General features: G+C 36.4%; 1 protein-coding gene and 1 long non-coding RNA gene across 2 annotated transcripts in view; one reads left to right on the top strand and one right to left on the bottom strand.

Moving 5' to 3' along the window:
- The window catches only part of LOC115219701 (diacylglycerol kinase zeta-like), a 545,273-nt gene that overhangs the window by 219,505 nt on the left and 305,050 nt on the right, over nt 1–20,718 (top strand). The gene's annotated exons all lie outside the window — the stretch shown is intronic.
- On the bottom strand, nt 603–9,014 carry LOC118766383. The gene is made up of 3 exons (XR_005002317.1): nt 9,003–9,014; nt 4,790–4,797; nt 603–758 (listed from the first exon to the last, which is right to left on the bottom strand). It is a non-coding gene; the product is annotated as an uncharacterized LOC118766383 (long non-coding RNA).

Genomic DNA, 20,718 nt, shown 5'->3' with positions numbered 1-20,718 from the left:
ATAACAGTTAAATCTCCCTGAAATAACAACCCCACTATCATAAAAATGAGGAAGTACACATTAAGTCTCTTTGCACTCCGTCGGTTACGACGACGAGGGTTCCGGTTGGTCCGAATCAACAGAACAGCCTGCTCGTGAAATTAACGTGTGAGTGGCTGAGCACTCCACAGACACGTGTACCCTTAACGTAGTTCTCGGGGATATTCAGCGTGACACAGAGAGTGACAAGGCCGGTCCCTTGAAATACAGGTACAACAGAAACAGGAAGTAAGAGTGAGAGAAAGTTGTGGTGAAAGAGTACAGCAGGGATCACCACCATCTCCTGCCTGAGCCTCGTGGAGCTTTTAGGTGTTTTCGCTCAATAAACACTCACAACGCCCAGTTTAGGAATCGAAACCGCGATCCTATGACTGCGAGTCCGCTGCCCTAACCACTGGGCCATTGCGTCTCCACACACATTAAGTATTGAAATCATAAATACTGCTCAAAATGATTGGTCTGCTTGATTAGGGGTTGATGAGGAACTTAACTGCAATAGCAACATCATATATAAACATATACATATTTTTATCTATATACATACATGTATATAATCGCGTCTGTATTGTTGGCGATTTTATTCCTCTGTCTTCCCTTCTTTTGGACTTTCTTCTATTTCTGAAGAAGAGCCTGGCTCGAAACATTAAATCCTCTTTCCTTCTTTTCCTGAGCATCTGATAATACAGTATTTGTACCATGTTCTTGTGTTATTTTTTTTTCTTGTTTGGATTCACTACATATATATACATATGTATATATACATTTATGTATTCATTTTGCAAGATTCTTGATGAGAATTCCTGTGTTGATACAGATACTGTTGTATTTGGAGATGGTCATGTTGCCAGTTCAGCCAATGAAAACACTCGCACTATATACATGGTGTTCACTTGCTTCAGCTTTATTTTATATCAATTGTATTTCGGCCAGAGTTCTTTCATCACACTTCTGTGACCTCATCAGTGGTCCTTTGCTTTCTTGTTTCTCTTTTTGTTTTTTCTGATGAGGTCACAGAAGTGTGACAAAAGAACTCTGGACAGAATACAATTAATATAAAATAAAGCTGAAGCAAGTGAACACCAAATATATAGTGCATGCGTTTTCATTGGCTGAACTAGCAGCATGACCATCCCCAAATACAATATATATACTCTTTTACTCTTTACCCTTTTACTTGTTTCAGTCATTTGACTGCGGCCATGCTGGAGCACCACCTTTTAGTCGAGCAAATCGACCCCAGGACTTATTCTTTGTAAGCCCAGTACTTAATCTATCGGTCTCTTTTGCCGTACCGCTAAGTGACAGGGACGTAAACACACCACCATCGGTTGTCAAAATCCAATTTGTACCCTTCTCATTTTCCCTATTTGTTTCTAATGACGGAATATCCCATTCTCTGGGATATCCCAGAAACAGCATAAGACTTTCAATTTTTCCCAATAATAATAATGTGTATGACTTGAGATGTTTGCCTTGCCTTTACGTTTGTTGTCCTCTTTAACAATTATACATCCGCTGTATCGGAAATGTACAATGGCTCCATAACTACCATCTTGGCTGTAAATCTGGAGCCTTGGTAATCCGTTACAGCACTTACCTAGTGTACCTAGTCATTTAGGTCACCTGTGAACTGAACCCCCATATTTTGTGTATATATATATATATATCATATACACATACATACCAAACCCAAGTTTTTGTTCTACACACACCCTTAGTGGCCTTCCAAATACACCATGCTATCTGTTCTTTTCAACTATTTAATACATTTTTGGTTATTCTGGCAGTGAGGCAAACACTTTGTAACAGTTTTACTGGGCACACTATTCCGATTTCCTTTATATTCCTCTTGATACCTTCTGATACTTTCCCCAAAGACACAACAATAATTGGCATTATCTTCACTTTCTTCATTATTATTATTATTATAAACATCGATGCACTCTAACAGCTTAGAAAAATAATTATGAAACAATGCTTGATTCAGAATGTGTACATACAGTGTTGTAGAAAAATACATAGCTTCAGGAAAGAGACTGGAAACTTTTAATGACGTCTTCCTAAAAATCTAGTTACTAAGAAATCTTTCAAATAATTAAGATATAAGGATTATAGCAGATACAGACTATTTCATATAATATCAAAAACATATTTTCCTCATAGTTTTTGACAGCTTGTCTATAAGTAACATTGTGGCTCTTTAGGTGAACTCAACACACACACACCTGTGCACGCAGCATACAAATGTAAGGGAGGACTAAACATGATTGACATGTATAACTACTGAATTATGCCATAAGCAGGAAATTTGATTATTTTAGAAGATATGGGAGTAAACTCTAAACACGTTTCAATCTTATTATGGTCTTATCAGCAAAGCATAGCCTTCATTGCTCTTGCTGAATTAGTGATGGGAGAATCAGAAGATATACACTTTTACTCTTTTACTTGTTTCAGTCATTTGACTGTGGCCATGCTGGAGCACCACCTTTAGTTGAGCAAATCGACCCCAGGACTTATTCTTTGTAAGCCTAGTACTTTTTCTATCAATCTCTTTTGCCAAACTGCTAAGTTACGGGGACATAAACATACCACCATCGGTTGTCAAGCGATGTTGGGGGGACAAACACAGACACACAAACATATAAACATACATATATATATATACATATATACGACGGGCTTCTTTCAGTTTCCATCTATCAAATCTACTCACAAGGCTTTGGTCAGCTCGAGGCTATAGTAGAAGGCACTTGCGCAAGGTGTCATGCAGTGGGACTGAACCTGGAACCCTGTGGTTAGTAAGCAAGCTACTTACCACACAGCCACTCCTACACCTATATGTGTACAATATTGTAAACGATTGATGTAAAAGAATCAAATTGTTCAGAGAATATATCAACCATGTGAAAAACTGTAGTTAATGATACCTACTGTTGTTGTTCGTATTAACACTGGATAAGTAATGCCAAGAAGAGAGGCATTAATGTCACAACATCATTGCTTACACCAACACAAAATACTTTAGTAATTTAAGAAAATTGTTTTGGTGAACTTCTTTTCAATTTTCGTAAAAATGATTAAAAGCTACTTTCTAAAGAATGAAGACAAATTTCTTTCCAGTTTATTAGAAAAAAGAATTATAGTTGTGTTGAAACAAAAGCAAAAACTGAAGTAAAAAAAGAAATGATAAATAAATAAAACAAGAAAAAGTGTTGTCCAGAGGGTAATAAAATCAAAAAATATCCTATAATGTTCAGCAAAGACTTTTTTTTTTAATCTCTAGCTATTAAAATACACATTTTAAATGCCAATATATATGTTTATTTCAAGGATTTCTGATAGTTTCTTGTCATTATCCAGTTTTCAATAATAGCTATGTAAAACATGCCGTTTATTATGAATGGCCCGAGGTAAAAGTTGTTAAGAGGTTCACAGAAATTTTCCATTTTTAAATTCAATATGTACTGTCACTTGAGAAAAGAAATTTTCAATTATATAAATTTTGAAACTCTCAGACACTTGCCATTATAACTGACTTCTAAATTTTGCAAATAAGTGTGTGTGTGTGTGTGTATGAAGCCAACTTTTGCCCTCAAAGCCATGCCTGTGTTTATATAACCTTTCCTTTTTTTTTTTTTTGTGAAGATAGCAGGGTTTGATGTGAGAGAGATTTGGATATCTAGCTACCATTTCTAGCATACGAAATGAGTATGTAGAGGTTTCCTTGGCTTGTTGTATCAAATAGACATCAGAATCAACAGTTTCAACCATAGGCTTTCATTCAGCAGCATCATCATCATCATCATCATTTAACATCTGTTTTCCATGTTGGCATGGGTTGGACAGTTTGACAGGAGCTGGCCAGGCTCCAAATTGTCTGGTTTGACAGAGTTTCTATGACTGGATGCCCTCCCTAATGTTAACCACTTTACAGAATGTACTGGGCATCACCACGGGTGCTTCATACATGGCACCTGCACGGCTCCTTTATACTAATGTGACTACAAAGAAAACTTCTTAACCATTCAGTCATGCTGCATTCTATCTGTACAGCAATATTGAAACTATTATTTGCTTGAAGTTTTTGGATTACCGACTTTTAAGTTACCGGGTAGGCATACCTAGGTGGATTCTTCTTTCAGTCACCCACTTAGCTGTTTCAAATGGGTTGGTGAGCAGAAGATTAATTGCCAAAGCTAATCAGTATAAAAACTGGCAGCAAACTACCTGCCAGAAACTAAACAGAATTCTAATTTAAAATGTAGTCGTTCAATTATTATTAAGAATGACAGCTAACCAATCATAAACTCAAGGTGCACAAATGAGGTAAACATCTGTATAGTTAATTAAATAATTATATTTTACTTTCTGTCAATCAAACTGCTGTTTAAGAGAAATTTTGACAAAACTGACTCAAGCTAATGAGGAAACCACCAAGTAGTAGTTACTCGATTTGTGAGAGAAAAAGTAACAAATTGTCCCTCAATTCACAACCTACCGTCTTAAAATAGAAGGTAGGAGAAACTCATTGAATAATGCAGTACTAGAAACACTATTTTTGAAAAGAAGAGAGATTAGATACCATTTGACTGTGTCTGCAGAAACTGAGTTGATTTGAGGTTAAACAGCAACAACTAGACTCAGTCTAAAAGCCACTGTGTAACATATTCTATAAGATTCAAATATTTCACCCTTTTTTTTTTTTTTTGGCATTGGTTAAACAGATTGCCTGGAGCTGTAGTGTAACATATTCTTCTGCTGAAGAATAGTTTTTCAGAGCTGCTCTTGTCTTTTCTTCTTCATAAAACAATTCATTTCAAACGATTTGCTCACTGTTCATCATCATCGTCATCGTAATCACCACCACCACAATAATAATAGTTATAATAATAATGGTTGCAATAATGATAATAATAATGATCGTTTGAAATGTATGTTAGTGTTACAATATGGGAAACTTGAGGTTAGCATTCCAAACAAATGTCATTCCATCGGTATTGATTAATAATAATTCATCTAAACCAAATTTAGACACATAGGATTATTTCTCTCATGTTTTGTATCCAATCGGTGTGTATGTGGCTGTGGCATATCTTTTTTCATGTTTTAATCTAATAACATCATCAATCAAGTCTTCATTTTCAAACCCCACCACCCACAAGGCTCCACCCCGTTTTTCCTCCATGCCACCTCTTAACACTTTCTGATTCTATATCCATGCAATGAGAAAATGAGGAAGCCTCTACATACTTGCTGGAACTGCAAGAAATAGCAGCCAAAACAAAACAAAAATATATGTCAAGCCACACTCTACTGTCTTGAAAAGAGAGGATCACATTGGATTGTGTAGACCAAGATACACTATATTTGGTAGGATGGGATGGTCATGGATATAACCTGTTTGATCATAGGTTTGCTTGGTCAGAAATGATAACTATTTTGAAAAGAAATGGCTCATCATCATCATACATCTGTTTTCCATGCTGGCAAGGGTTAGGACAGTTTAACTTCTCAACATACATTTTGAAAAAGAACTTGGCATTAATAATAAAGGAGTTTGTATTTAGTTATTCAAACAGTTAGAAATAACCAATTTTCCTTAAAAATCTTACTTCATCTTCTTAAAGGAAGATGCTACCTATGGCTACATTAGATAATGAATTATTAGATACATTTTAAACCTTTAATAATCTTCATAGTATATTATGATTGCAAAACAAAATACAGCATCCCTACCAACAATCAGTATGTGCATACCAGTTGCCATACTGGTCTGTCCAATAGTGTTACACTGCTGTATTTGCTGGTTATTTAACCCTTTCGATACCAAATCGGGTGAAACCACCTCTGGCGCTGTAGTGCAAGTGTCTTGTTCCCATAAGTTTTGAATTAAAATCTTCTACCAAACCTTAATCACAATTTATGTTCCTAACACTAGTTGAATGACAACTAAGTTATTTTACTAAATTCTTTGTTATATTTAACATTAATTGAAAGAAACACAGAACAAAATAAATACAGCAATGAAAGGGTTAAGCAATGTGTTCATGGATGGTTAATGGGTTGGATGTGATACTGAAGAAGAAGTAATAACTCCTGAAATGTGCATGTACACTAATTATCTATTTTTCTTTTTTCGGTTGCATTTTTTACGTATTTGTATTTATAAATGAAACTTAGTAACTTTCGATGCTGGCTCTAATTTCTGTTGAAAATCTGTAGAGATACACTTAAAAAATGAATATTAGATACATTATACCTGAAAATAAAATGACTGGATGGGTGTGGCTGGAATGCTTTTGATCAAACATATGCTCAATGGAACTAACCTAGTACTAACAAAAACAACTAGATGGTATCCAAAATAAGTGGGAGAGATTGACACTATGTAAGATCCAAAGAAACTAAAATGTTTTTATGAAGCTGATACAATTAGTGATTTTTAAATTTTGGCTTCCAGCACGTTATTTCTGTGTATTAACATTCATTGAACTAAACACTCTCCATTATTTAGTTGTGTTCTTTTACATTCTCAGTTTAAATTTTGCCAGTATTGCTTTTCCCCCTTCTGGGGGTGAAATGGGCTCAAAAAAATAAAGTACTAGTCCAATGTCAAGGAGAGATATGGTCTGTAGAATCGTCTGTTCCCTCTTCCAAAACTTTGTGGTTATATAAGAAATCAATACTTTCCCATATAAATCAAAACTGTTTTGCCAAGCAAAGTGTTAATTGAATTTCTACACGTTCACTCACAAGCATAGTTGTGTATGCATCAAATAGAACATTAGCAAAAAGACAGATAATACTTAACATTGATCTCTTTTGTAATTTTATTAGAATTAATTTCCATGAAGAATTGTTTTAAATAGTTATTTGCATTAGTGTTGATAGCTTTAGAGAATTAAATTTAACAATTTTCAATATAACTTGAATTGCATTGTTTCTTTTTTTTTTTATTAATGGCGTGTGTCTAATATTAAATTTGGAATTTTTGCTTTTAAATGTTCAACAGACTGTGTAAAAAGAGTCTTATTTCAAATATTTTGTTTCACAGTTTCTGTGTGTTTCTTTTCATTAGTAAATATCCATGTCGGCATGGATTTTTCTTCTTCTTGTCAAAATATCAAGGCACAAACTTTCTTGATGATATAAACTACTTCTGTGGATAACCAAAATCATATTAGATATCACATATAATAAAAGGAAAAAAACCCAATTATATTCACAAAAATATATTTACTCATATGAGAACAGCCATAGCTGCATGATTAAGAAGTTTGTCTCACAACTATTGGTTGGTTCCAAGTTTAATTCCACAGCACAATATCTTGGCCAAGTGTCTTCTGCCAGAGCCTCAGGTTGACCAATATCTTTATGGGTAGGATCAAATAAATTAAAATGATCTTGATTATTGGGATCAGTTTGAGAAGCTCAAACTTTATTCTCTCTAATTCCACTGTGAGTTCTATATTGTTTGCATGATGTGGAAAATATTCCATCAACATTGCCCAAAGGATTTTGGCATCAACTTCAAAATGCACTCTAAGCTTGGTCCCTGCACCATCTGTTCTCTACCAGAGTTGTCCACTCATTCTGTCAACTCGTTTTATTTTCCAACTTCTGTTAATCACCTCACTTGCAGCTTTTCCTTTAACTGTTCACATCACATCACAACACTAAGTCAGAACTATTTCACTTCAACTGGCTTTTCTCTTTGACGTCATACCAAGACATAAGAGAAGAAGAAAAAAACCTCATAACATTCAAACAATTCCTAGACAAATTCCTCCAATATATCCCAAATAAACCATATATAACTGATGTTAACTTATCAGTTAATAAAAGCTGACAAAGTACACTCAGTTACAGAAATCAGCAAAACTCCCACCCTTCAGATTTCAGACCTTGTCTCACATATTAAAAACAAAAGGTTCAGGAGAATCATTAGAGTGATATTTCTTCTAAATGTTTAGGTTTTGTGTTCAAATCCTGATGTGACCTTTGTCATTCATTTCTCCAGGGTGTTGATAAACAAAAGCACTAATCAAATACTTAGGTCATTAGTATCAACTAACACCCCTTAAATTGCTTGTCTTGTGCCCTAAATCCAAAACTGAACTGGGTAAAATTCTTAGTGGCATTTCTTCTGGCTCTTAACATTCTAAGTTCAAATACCATTGAGATCAACTTTACCTTTGGGGGCGGGGGATGAATAATATTAGGACCAGTCAAACACCAGGGTTGATGTAACTGACTTGCCCTGCAGACAAAATGCTTTGCCTTCTGTGTTTATTTTGTCAACTCTTGAAGGATAAAAAAGGACTAGAAGCCCTCTAGTCTTTTTTTATTTTGTCAACTCTTGAAAAATATTTTTAAAAATGCAATAAAAATATCGAGAATTTACTGGATTCCTTTCTCAAATTCAAGGCCTTGTGTCTGCTAGAAACCAGCAGCAGTGATATCTCTAACCACACTACTGAGAACAGTTTTTTTTGTTTGTTTGTTTTTTGTCCACTCATTCTATTTTCCAAGTTCTGTTAATCACCTCGCTTGCAGTTTTTTCATTACACTGTACTCAGTCCAGTCCGTTGTAGAGTAAAAATAGAATATCTAAGCGATATCATTTGAAAGTAAAATTTGTTGACTATCTCAGTCAACTAATTCATTGACATTGAAAACAATTTATTCACTAATTGAAATTTCCTTATTATCCATTTCAAAAGATTATTCTAATAATAAATTATACATAAATAAATAAATAAATAAATAATAATAATAATAATAATAATAATAATAATAATAATAATAATAACAATAATAATAATAATAATAATAATAATAATAATAATACACTGTAGTTTATGATCGCTCTTCCACTGTTTTATTTCCTCCTCTGTTCATTCCAAGATGTTTTTCGTTTTTGGCACAAACTGTAGCAAATTAGATTCCTGTCTATGAACTGTTCTTTGTTCATCTCTTGTGTTTTGAAGGAAAATGTTGATTAACATACATCAGGAATAAGGTTAAGCCATAGTTTATTTATTGAAACAAAGTAGATATATAGGTGCAGGCATGGCTGTTGGTTAAGAAGTTTACTTCCCAATCACATCATTCCAGGTTCAGTCACACTACATGGCATTTCGGGCATATATATATATATATCTTTCTCTCTTTTTTCTCTTTTACTTGTTTCAGTCATTTGACTGCGGCCATGCTGGAGCACTGCCTTTAATCGAGCAAATCGACCCCGGGACTTATTCTATTTGTAAGCCCAGTACTTATTCTACCGGTCTCTTTTGCCGAACCGCTAAGTAACGGGGACATAAACACAGACACACAAACAAACATATATACATATATACATATACATATATACGACAGGCTTCTTTCAGTTTCTGTCTACCAAATCCACTCACAAGGCATTGGTCGGCCCGGGGCTATAGCAGAAGACACTTGCCGCAGTGGGACTGAACCCGGAATCATGTGGTTGGTTAGCAAGCTACTTACCACACAGCCACTCCTGCGCCTATATATATATATATATATATATATATATATAAAGTGAAAACATTTGGAGTCAACAAGAAGTATGGCTGGACATTTATTTTTAATCACTACAATTGTTTCCATGCAATGTAGTTCTCCAGGCATGCAGGTACTTTATTATGCAACTGTTTCCCTGCATTATGAGATCTAGTTGTGTTTTTTCAATTACCTGTTCACATACGATAGATGCCCAAACACAAACCTGGAAATGTGTAGAATGCTACAACTGGATAGCAGAAGGTGAATTCTGAAGGTGGACAAGCTTTATACTGTGCTCTACTACATTCTTCACAGAATATACCCTAACTGCCAACAAAGCGCGTGGAATTCTGTTTTTGATTCGACGGTCATTCGGAGTGCTCACAGCAGCCATATTCCTGCCACTCTATGTCACGCTGGTGAGACCCATATTGGAGTATGGGATTCAAGCCTCTTCTCCTTATATCCTCAAAGACATACAGCACCTCGAAAGAGTCCAGAGGCTGGCTACCCGCCTGGTTCATGGTCTCAAAAATTTGTCCTACGAAGAAAGGCTGAGGACGCTCGACCTTTATTCTCTTGAAAAACGCCGCCGCCGTGGTGATCTCATTCTCGCCCACAACATCATAAGCGGGAAGTGTAACCTCTCGAAAGAGCTGTTCTTCACTCCTGCTCCGGAGCGTCGGCTGCGGGGTCATTCCGAAAAGCTCTACCTGCGACGATTTCATCTCAATCGAAGGAGAGGAGCTTTCTCCGTCCGGGTTGCGGATCCGTGGAACAAGCTGCCAGATGAGATGGTGAAGATGCCAACGACCGCTTTGTTCAAAGCCTCCCTGGACCTCAAGTGGCCTGAACTCTTTACATGAACACCACCCTGTACTTAACTCCATGTCCCCCTACATGGCCTTGCTATTTGCTTTTGAGCCAAATTAACTAACTAACCAACTAACATATATATATATACAAGCAAAAAAAAATAGAGATAAATCAATTAATAATTGACACACACACGTATATATATATACACACACACACACACACATACAGTGAGAGAGAGCTGTGTGCATACTGGAGTTAATTCATTCCTCTAAGACCCTTCAAGTTGGTTCCCCAGCACAGCTGCAGCCGAGTGACTGAGACAAATAAAGGATAAAACAAATCGATATAGGTGCAGGAGTGGGTGTGTGGTAAGTAGCTTGCCTTCTAGCCACATGGTTCTGGGTTCAGTCCCACTGTGTGTCACCTTGGGTAAATGTCTTTTGATATAGCCTCAAGCTGACCAAAGCTTTGTGAGTGGATTTGGTAGACAGAAACTGAAAGAAGCCCATCATGTATATATGTGTGTGTGTGTGTGTGTGTTTGTGTGCCTCTGTCCCCCCACCACCACCACAACATCACTTGACAAACTATACTGGTGTATTTACATCCCCGTAACTTAGCAGTTCAGCAAAAGACACCAGTAGAATAAGTACTAAGCTTACAAAGAATAATTCCTGTGGTCGATTTGCTCGACTAAAGGCAGTGATCTCTCTGGGAACTACATTATGTGTATGGATGTCTTCGGAGTATTCAGCCACTTACATGTTAATTTCACGGGCAGGCTGTTCCATTATTGTAACCGACACCGTGCCAGTGGGTTTTTTTTTTGTGTGTGTGTGTGTGTGTTTTTTTAGTGTGTAATTCTAGATACACTCAGTTTGGCTAACTAAACAGGATGGTCACTGCCAGCATGCCTTTTGATGTTAGGGCTTGCTTCATCAGAGAGTTTTGTCATGGCTACAATGATCATAAGTCTGTTTAATCAGAGCTGATCTACATATAAAGTACAATTACAATCAATACACACAAAAGAACTTTGGAGGTGGCTTAATCTCTCAGATACACCACAAAGCAATATTAATAATTGTTAGACTGAAGGAAATAATTAATAAAATACATTAATTCTGTTAACATTAACTTTGCTTCATAATTTACCGTATTTTCATATCATCGTCATTCATCATCATCATAATCATTTAACATTCATAGTCCATGCTGGTATGGGCTGAACAGCTTGACAGAATCCAGTGGGTCTGAAGACTGCAGTGTCTGTTTTTGCCTGGTTTCTATGGCTGGATACCCTTCCTAATGCCAACCACTTTAGAGAGTGTACAGGGTGCCTTTTTTGTGCCTCCAGCACAAGTGAGATTACCATTTGGCTTGCAAGCTTAAGATTCCCTTCATCTGAGTAGGGATACAGTAAAGAGCAAGAAAGCTTTATGCCCTGGGATGAGAGATTAAAGTGATAGAGAAGGGGCCAAAACAGAATAGGTTTTTTTGCTGTAGGGGAGCCAGAAGACTTACTTTATAGAAGAGAGAGTTGGATTGGTTGAGGTGGAACTGGAAAGAAATGAGGAGATGAGGTGTCAGACTTTTGTATATTCTTTTATTTGTTTCAGTCATATGACTGTGGCCATGCTGGAGCACCACCTTTAGTTGAACAAATCGACCCCAGGACTTATTCTTTGTAAGCCTAGTACTTATTCTATTGGTCCTTTTTGCCAAGCTGATAAGTTACGTGGACGTAAACACACCGACACTGGTTGTCAAGTAGGGAACAAACACACACACACAAATATGTATATATACACATATACACAACAGGCTTCTTTCAGTTTCCATCTACCAAATTCATTCACAAGGCTCTGGTCAGCCTGAGGCTATAGTAGAAATCACTTGCCCAAGGTGCCATGCAGTGGAACTGAATCCAGAACCATGGCAAGCTTCTTACCACACAGCCACACCTGTGCCTATACACAGCCACACTTGTGCCTATACACAGCCATGCCTGCACCTATATATATATATATATATATATATATATATATATATATGTGTGTATTTATTTTTAATCTTTTTTTTTTATTCAAATCAGTATTTAAATCTATATAAAGATTTCAAAATTTGTACACCAAATGCAAAAAAAAAGATTTTCAGTTAGATTTTCATGACAAAAGTTAAGTTAGTTGTAACATGTTTAATGCAGGAAACATTAAACAGTCAACAAGAAATAATTATGCAGCAATAAAAAAAAAGCTAAAAGCAATATTAGTCAATGATAATATTATATTCGCATGTGCAGGAGACAACTGTGAATCGTGTTTCAGTCGCATCTTATTATGACTTCCAACTTCTTTCATCATCTTTCTCTTATTCTTATTTCTTTACTACCCACAAGGGGCTAAATACAGAGAGGACAAACAAGGACAGACAAACGGATTAAGTCAATTACATCGACCCCAGTGCTTAACTGGTACTTATTTAATCGACCCCGAAAGGATGAAGGGCAAAATCGACCTTGGCAGAATTTGAACTCAGAACGTAGTGGCACACGAAATACCGCTGAGCATTTCGCCCTGCATGCTAACAATTCTGCCAGCTCGCAGCCTTCTTCATTCTCTTATTCTACTGGGTTTTCTTCTTCCCACAGGTTGTCATGCTGAAAATTTGCCTCTGAGCACATGGCTCATTTATCTCTATTTTGATAATATAACTAAAATATTTACAACATCTGACTAAGCTACAGCATCATCCTCTTCGTTTTCATTCCCATTTTTTCATATTTATATGGCTCAATAAGATTTCTGAGCTTAGATGCCTTTCTTGTTGCTAACCCTCACCTGTTTTCAGGTAAGGTGATATTTTCTCTTGGCTGGACATGTTTTTGTGAGAGACTGGAAACATGACACTATTTGAATGATGGTGACCCTCCCTTATGACTATCACACAATGTCAAGATAAGGAGATACACATTTACACATATGTCATCATCATCATCATCTAACATCCATTTCCCATACTGGCATGGTTTGAACTGGTCGATAGAAGTTGCACCAGGCTCCAACAGGGCCGGCTCAAGGAACTGGCAACTAGGGCAGTTGCCTAGGGCACCATGTGCTAAGGAGTGCCAAGGAGGGCATGACAAAGATAATGAAATTTCCACAACTATCAGCTTGTACACACCGAAGTTCAACTTGCCCGGGGTGCCAGCAACCCTAGAGCCGGCCCTGGGCTCCATTTGTCTGTCAGTTTTGGTAAAGTTTCTATGGCTGGATGCCCTTCCTAATGCCATCCATTTTACAGAGTGTACTAGATGCTTTTTACATTGCACCAGCACAGATACTTTTTACCAGCACACCTGAGGCCTTGGTTAGCTTAAGGCTATAGTAAGAAACACCTGCCCAAGATACCTCACAGTGGGGCTGATCCCAAAACTGTATGACTCAGAAACAAACTTCTTAACCACGCAGTCTTCAGAAGTTAAGAGTTAGACATCAGTACTTACTATGCTCTACTCCGATGAATGTGCAAAATGAAAGTAGTTCATACAAGAGTCATATAAAATTCTAAAGTTTTATTTTGGTATATCCTGATATCATATTTGGAATCCATTCTAGTTTCAATATTGCCATTGCTTGTTTGAACCTCTTTAGCCTCTAGAAATTTTCTTGGAAAGGAACCATTATTAGTTACAGTTGTGTCGAAATAATTATAGTTCTCTGTTGCTCCAATCCTTTCTCATATTATTTGGCAATAAAGGCATTTGTTATTCTAGACTCTCATTACCTGTCTTCCATTTTTAATAAGTGCCAACCCAACCTTTACCTTTTTCCCTCTTCAGTAACTGAGCTATTTAGAATTTCCTGCATCTGTTCCATAATTACTGTCATCAACACAATCCAAGTCACATAATTTTCTTCTACTAACACAGTCTATCCCATAATTTCCTCTGTCCAATATTTTTCTCATCACAAAATCAATAACCAATAGAAAAAAATACTGGTGATAACACACCGTTCTGAAGCATTCTTGAATTTATTTAGAAAGGTATGCTAAACTCGCCGAATCATTACTTAACAAGAGATGCTCTCTTTATTTTCCAAGAATATATACGTGTATCACTGGGATATACCAAATTTCTTCATAATTTTAGCTAAGATTTTTGTGGAAAAAGCTACCAAATGCTTTATCCTTTTTGTCAAAATTGATGATATATAGGACCCTTGTTGAATGGATTTTATTTGATTGTTGCATAACAGAGATTGAAGTAAATTTGATTGTCCCATTCTCCATCTTTCCTGAACCCTCTTTTTCTCAGCATCCACAATTGGCTCAAGTCTTTCACTGATATTATACAGAGCACCTTCTTAGTAACAGGAGTAATGTGGCCAATTGCCACATTCCCACTAGTTTCTATTTTTTTCTTCTTTTTTGTTTGACAAATTTATTATTATACCTGCTTGCAATATATACTGAATGCAGATTGCTCAGATAACCAGCTGACAGAGGCTCTGCCTGGGGTTAAATGGTAGTAACATCGAGCAGCCATATTGATGTGGCAATAAACATTACTTCTCAGTATAGTTACTACTTTCATCTCTTACAGAGATTTTCTAATTGGCTACTTTGCTTGTTGCAAAATCAGTGACTGATTATCATTTAGTTTTCTGTATATTGCATGCTGGAGTGAATTCCTGCTATCTCTAGCAATCAGATGTTCACCACTGAAGATAGGCATAAATAGCCTGAGACCATTCAGTCTGCTGATCTTGTTGTCCACTAGAAGATGGTTGGGGTTTGCCCCACCAGGTGCTGATGGCACCAATAAACAGCTGGCAGAGGCTCTGCCTGGGGTTAAACAGTAGTAACATCAAACAGCCATAGTGATGTGGAGATAAACATTACTTTGTATTATTATTCCACTTACCTCTAAATACATATTATGCACACTTACCTATTCACCATTACTGTTTCTTAATGTCCAGTTTTCCATGCTTGCATGGGTCAGACAGAATTTGTTGAAGCTGGTTTTTCACAGCTGGATGCCTTCCCTTCCACTCACCAAATCTCATCTGTTTCCAAGCAAAATAATAATTTATTGTGATCAGACATGTTTTTAAGGACGACTGAAAATGTACATCATCATTCGTATGACGGTGACACTTGTTAACAATTATCACATTAAGTCAAGACAAGGAGACTCAATCAGATGTACATAGGTACATCATCATCATTTGACATCTGTTTTCCATCTGGCTTGAGTTGGACAGTTTGATAGGAGCTGGCATTCATGAGGGCTGCACCTGGCTCCAGTTGTCTGTTTTGTGGTATTTCTTCTGTGTGGCTCTTTTTACTCTGACTTCGGAATCCTGTTGTGGTCAGCTTTGTCTCTTGATCTAAGATGATGGCTTTGATTTCTCGATCGGGCACCACATAATGTTCTCGAGCAAAACATTTAATTTCATTTCAAAACATTGCTCCACACTTCACTCAACTGCAAATGGGTTGTTCCAGCAATAGACAACAAGTTAAACCTGCAATGGACTGTTGTAATCTCAGTTACTTATATGCTATGAAAAGTGGGTTCAGCTCCCTCCAGCCATATGAGTCCTAGGGATCAAGACAAACCCAACTCGGAGTTTACTTTAAAATAACAACACTACAATACATGATGGAATATTTGCCATAGAGATTTTTTTTTATTTGATTTGATAATCATCATCATCATCAACAACAACAACAACAACAACAAGGCGGCAAGCTGATAAAATTGTTGGAATGCCAGACAAAATGCTTGACTGCATTTCACCCACCTTTACATTCTGAGTTCAAGTTCCACTGAGGTTGACTTTGCCTTTTATCCTTTCAGGTTCCATAAAATAAGTTACCAGTTGTACACTGTGATCGATGTAATCAACTTAACCCCTCCTCACCCCAAATTGCTGGCCTAGTGCCAAAATTTGAAATCATCATCATCATCATCATCATTCTAATCTCATTTTGTTTTGTTTTTGTTTGAAAGAAAGGAAGATATTCATTCAGTAAAGATTGAGTACATGAATGAATATGTTATCACACATATCTCTATTTACTGTGATATAGACTAAAAATAACTGGATTCCATAAATAGCAGTAGTTTGTCTCAATTCATGAAAGAAAAACTACTGAAATGAAAGATCTTTCAATTTCTTTACATAATAAGTTTCTCTTGATTTACATTTATTTTCAAAAATGACAAAACCACTTACTTTTTGTTTCTTTTTCTTTTGTCTTTCTTTTAATGTCTTATTTCATTTAAAAAGTGCTTTTATCATTTTATCACAAATCTTTTTATTTCATAAACGGAATTACTCTTGGGTACGAAACTAAAAATAGAAAATTGATTTAAACATATGTATTTGATACTTATTAATATCAGTTACACAGATATATGTTTATGTAGAAGATGTTCTTAATGTCTGTATTGTTATGTTACACATCAGGTTTTTCTGCTTTTATAACGTATTCGAAAATGATTTACCTAACTACAACCAGATTTTTATGAAAGCTTCTTTTTATTCCATTAAGAAATTAATTTTGAAGAGTAGCTATTTTTAGACAGATTAGCAGTATTAACTGAAAGCTATTTATTTATATTTTTGTTGTTGTTAATATAATGTTTTAGATAACAACATCTTTAGAACTGTATTTGTATAGTCAAGAACCTTTTACGTAGTAGGTAGTTCACATCTACATTATATTGCAAATGCTGAGCTTTTCATAAAACCAATTATTAATAATAAACAAATTGATGCATTTCACTAACTTCTTTTGTGAAATTCATTTGTTCATCTTCCACAAGATGCACGATGACACTCCACCCACCTATAGACTTTGCATTATATTTCCCATGCTATGACATGCTATAAAATTGACTCATATCTCTCAAATAATGTACAAAATAATTCCTACCACTTTGAAGAGTTACAGTGAATCAGTGATTAAGAGTTCAATCCTTTATCGAATACAAGGGAGAAGTTTCAGGTAATATTGCATCACATTTTTTTTAGAAGGAAAGCCAGTTTAGTTTTTTTGGGTTTTTTTATCTTATAGCCAAGGGTCAGACAGAATTTGTTGAAGCTGGTTTTTCACAGCTGGATGCCTTCCCTTCCACTCACCAAATCTCATCTATTTCCAAGCAAAATAATAATTCATTGTGACCAGACCTGTTTTTAAGGACGACTGAAAATGTACATCATCATTCGTATGACGGTGACACTTGTTAACAATTATCACATTAAGTCAAGACAAGGAGACTCAATCAGATATACATAGGTACATCATCATCATCATTTGACAGTGCTTGTGACCCTTTACAGTGTTTCCAAGATTAGTGGGTAGAAGGGAGGTGGGTATTTCCAAACTGGATAAACCTTCACAAAAGGCATTCAGAATGCCACCTGGTGGTGCTAAGTCAGGCAGCAAGTTGAGTATGCCACCCAAGTAGGCTATGGCAGGATTTGAACTCAGAACACAAACATCTAGGACAAATACTGCAAGCTAACCACTCAGACATTCTTACAATTCTGTTAATCCACTGTCATAGAGTGGTACTTTTTTTTAATCAACCACAAAACGATGAATAGCAAAGTTGACCTTGGAACATTATGTGCAAAACATATCTTGGTATATTTTTTATTAAACCTTTTTTTAAAAAAATCAGAAACAAATAGGCGCAGGAGTGGCTGTGTGGTAAGTAGCTTGCTTACCAACCACATGGTTCCGGGTTCAGTCCCACTGCGTGGCATCTTGGGCAAGTGTCTTCTGCTATAGCCTCGGGCCGACCAATGCCTTGTGAGTGGATTTGGTAGACGGAAACTGAAAAAAGCCTGTCGTATATATGTATATATATATATATATGTATGTGTGTGTATGTTTGTGTGTCTGTGTTTGTCCCCCTAGCATTGCTTGACAACCAATGCTGGTGTGTTTACATCCCCGTCACTTAGCGGTTCGGCAAAGAAACTGATAGAATAAGTACTGGGCTTACAAAGAATAAGTCCCAGGGTCAAGTTGCTCGATTAAAGGCAGTGCTCCAGCATGGCCGCAGTCAAATGACTGAAACCAGTAAAAAGAGTAAAGAGTAAATCAGTTATTTTGTGTTTTTTCTCTGTTTGGATAACCCACTTCAAAGATATATTTAAAAATTTTCTCTAGATATGTTTTTGGAAAAAATGTCATCTTTAAAGGGCAAAGGTTATTTTTTTTTTATGAAATAAAAATAGCAATTTATATTTTATTAAATGTTATCTTCAGCATATCAAGCCTTTCTATTTAGGGACATTCACCTTTTTATTCAATATTTAGAGACATTTCTCTCATTAAGGATTTATAAATAACCAATAATATTTTCACTCTCTATGTATGAATACGCTTTGAAATAATGCAAATAGTTAAAGAACAATGGCGAAGATAAAGGAGAACTTTATGAATTGAAGTTAATTTAATAGATTATATTTGTATTTATTAAGATAAAAGAAAAAACAAACAGATTAACATCACTACTCTCAGAGTCCTTCATTGCTTATGCTAAAGATATACAGACAAGTGATTAATATTTGTTTATCAATAATAGTTAGGCTTCATCTGTTTTCGATGACAGTACATTAAAAATATGGATGTTTACCTTATTGTTCCAGAAGGGTTGTATATTACATTGCATGAGGCATGCTAAAACTATTTAGTGTTAAAATACTACTGAACCCTGACAGATTTGGTATTCACATACACATTACTTGAAATCAAATGTGGTCTGTCTAGTGATTTGCCTTCATCCTTTTTTTTTTCTTTTTCCTTTCCTGATCTCATACTTTGTCATTGCTGACTCACCAGCCTCAATGGCTGATCATAATATCATCATCCTCAATGTACACCTCTCCTGCTGGACTCTTTGGCAGTGTCCAGCAAGCCAGAAGACTGCACTGCCAAGCTCCACTGTGTCTGCCTTAGCATAGTTTTAATGGTTAGGGGCTCTTCCTACTGTCAACCACTCTACAGAGGAATTCCAACTATGTTTTTTGTGGTTTGTTGCCTCAACAGCTCCTTTATAGGATCCAGTGGCTAAGGACATCATCAGAAGGAATCATGTTCGTTTTCAGCCCCTACTCATCTACCATTTTCAACATGGCTGGGCCCCCACTTTTGGAGGCATCTTCAGCTCTGGTGTTGGGTCTGTTTTTTACCATTTTGGGGGGCCTTTTGTTCTTTAGTTTCTTCAATGCAGCATCAACAAATATCAGATGGCAAATGACTATCCTGTCAATTTTCCCTTTATATACTCACCAGTAGGCTCCAGCAGCCAGTTCCAGCTAATTATCACATGACACAATCTAAGCTTTAGCTGACCGATGGAGGGGAAGGTCGCATAGTTTTGCCCCATGCCCTCTCTAGACCTTCCTTTTCTGGGTACTGTTTTATGATACCAGTACTAGTATGGTCGCCATGCAACTTACAAGATTATAAAACCTGACTGAGTTGTGTTTAATTGGATAAAAACTTTGAAATCCTTTGTTACTGTTTAGCCCTAGGTCATCTTTTAGTTAACCGACCAATATGCAAATATTTTCCTGCCACAACCATCCAATCTTTTCATCAAACATAGTGTCTAAAGTACTATATTACTCAATATGTCCTTACTTTTCTAAGATGGTAGGCTTTGAATTGAAAGACATTTGGTTACTTTTTTCTAGCAAGTCAGACAAACACATAGTTTGTTCCTTCTCAAGCCACGCCTGGCTCATAAGGTTCCCCACCTAGACGGGATGCTGGTCCATCGCAGGTGAGCTGCAAGATGCAGGAGTATAGAGAGAGAGAGAAAGTTGTGGCGAAAGAGTCAGCAGAAGTTCGCCATTACCTTCTGCCAGAGCTGCATGGAGCTTTGGTGTTTCGCTCATAAACACACACATCACCCAGTCTGAGATTCGAACCCATGATCCCTCGACCACAACTCCGCTGCCCTAAATACTAGGCCATGTGGCTCCACATAGTTAGCTCATTTGATGATTCAAAGTGAATACTTTTGTGTTAGACAATGAAAATATCCCATAAACCTTAATGATGGTTTTGTCATCTTACAATCAATCAGGAATTAGTGTGTCTGGAGGAAACTATCCTAGTCTAATTTGTTGATTAGATATTAAACGTGTTATCACTAAATTAAGCATTGATCACACAACTAGCATCACATCCTTGGCTTCATTCTACTTGACAACACTGAAACAATGAAATAATTATCAACAAGGGAATCTCTATGTGATCGCTTTATTTACTTGAGTAGCAATAAAGTCTGCTACA

This window comes from Octopus sinensis, linkage group LG15 (assembly GCF_006345805.1).
Source record: "Octopus sinensis linkage group LG15, ASM634580v1, whole genome shotgun sequence".
NCBI classification, from domain to species: domain Eukaryota; kingdom Metazoa; phylum Mollusca; class Cephalopoda; order Octopoda; family Octopodidae; genus Octopus; species Octopus sinensis.
The sequence above is the reverse complement of the archived record's forward strand: the minus strand, read 5'-3'. Positions and strand labels throughout refer to the sequence as shown.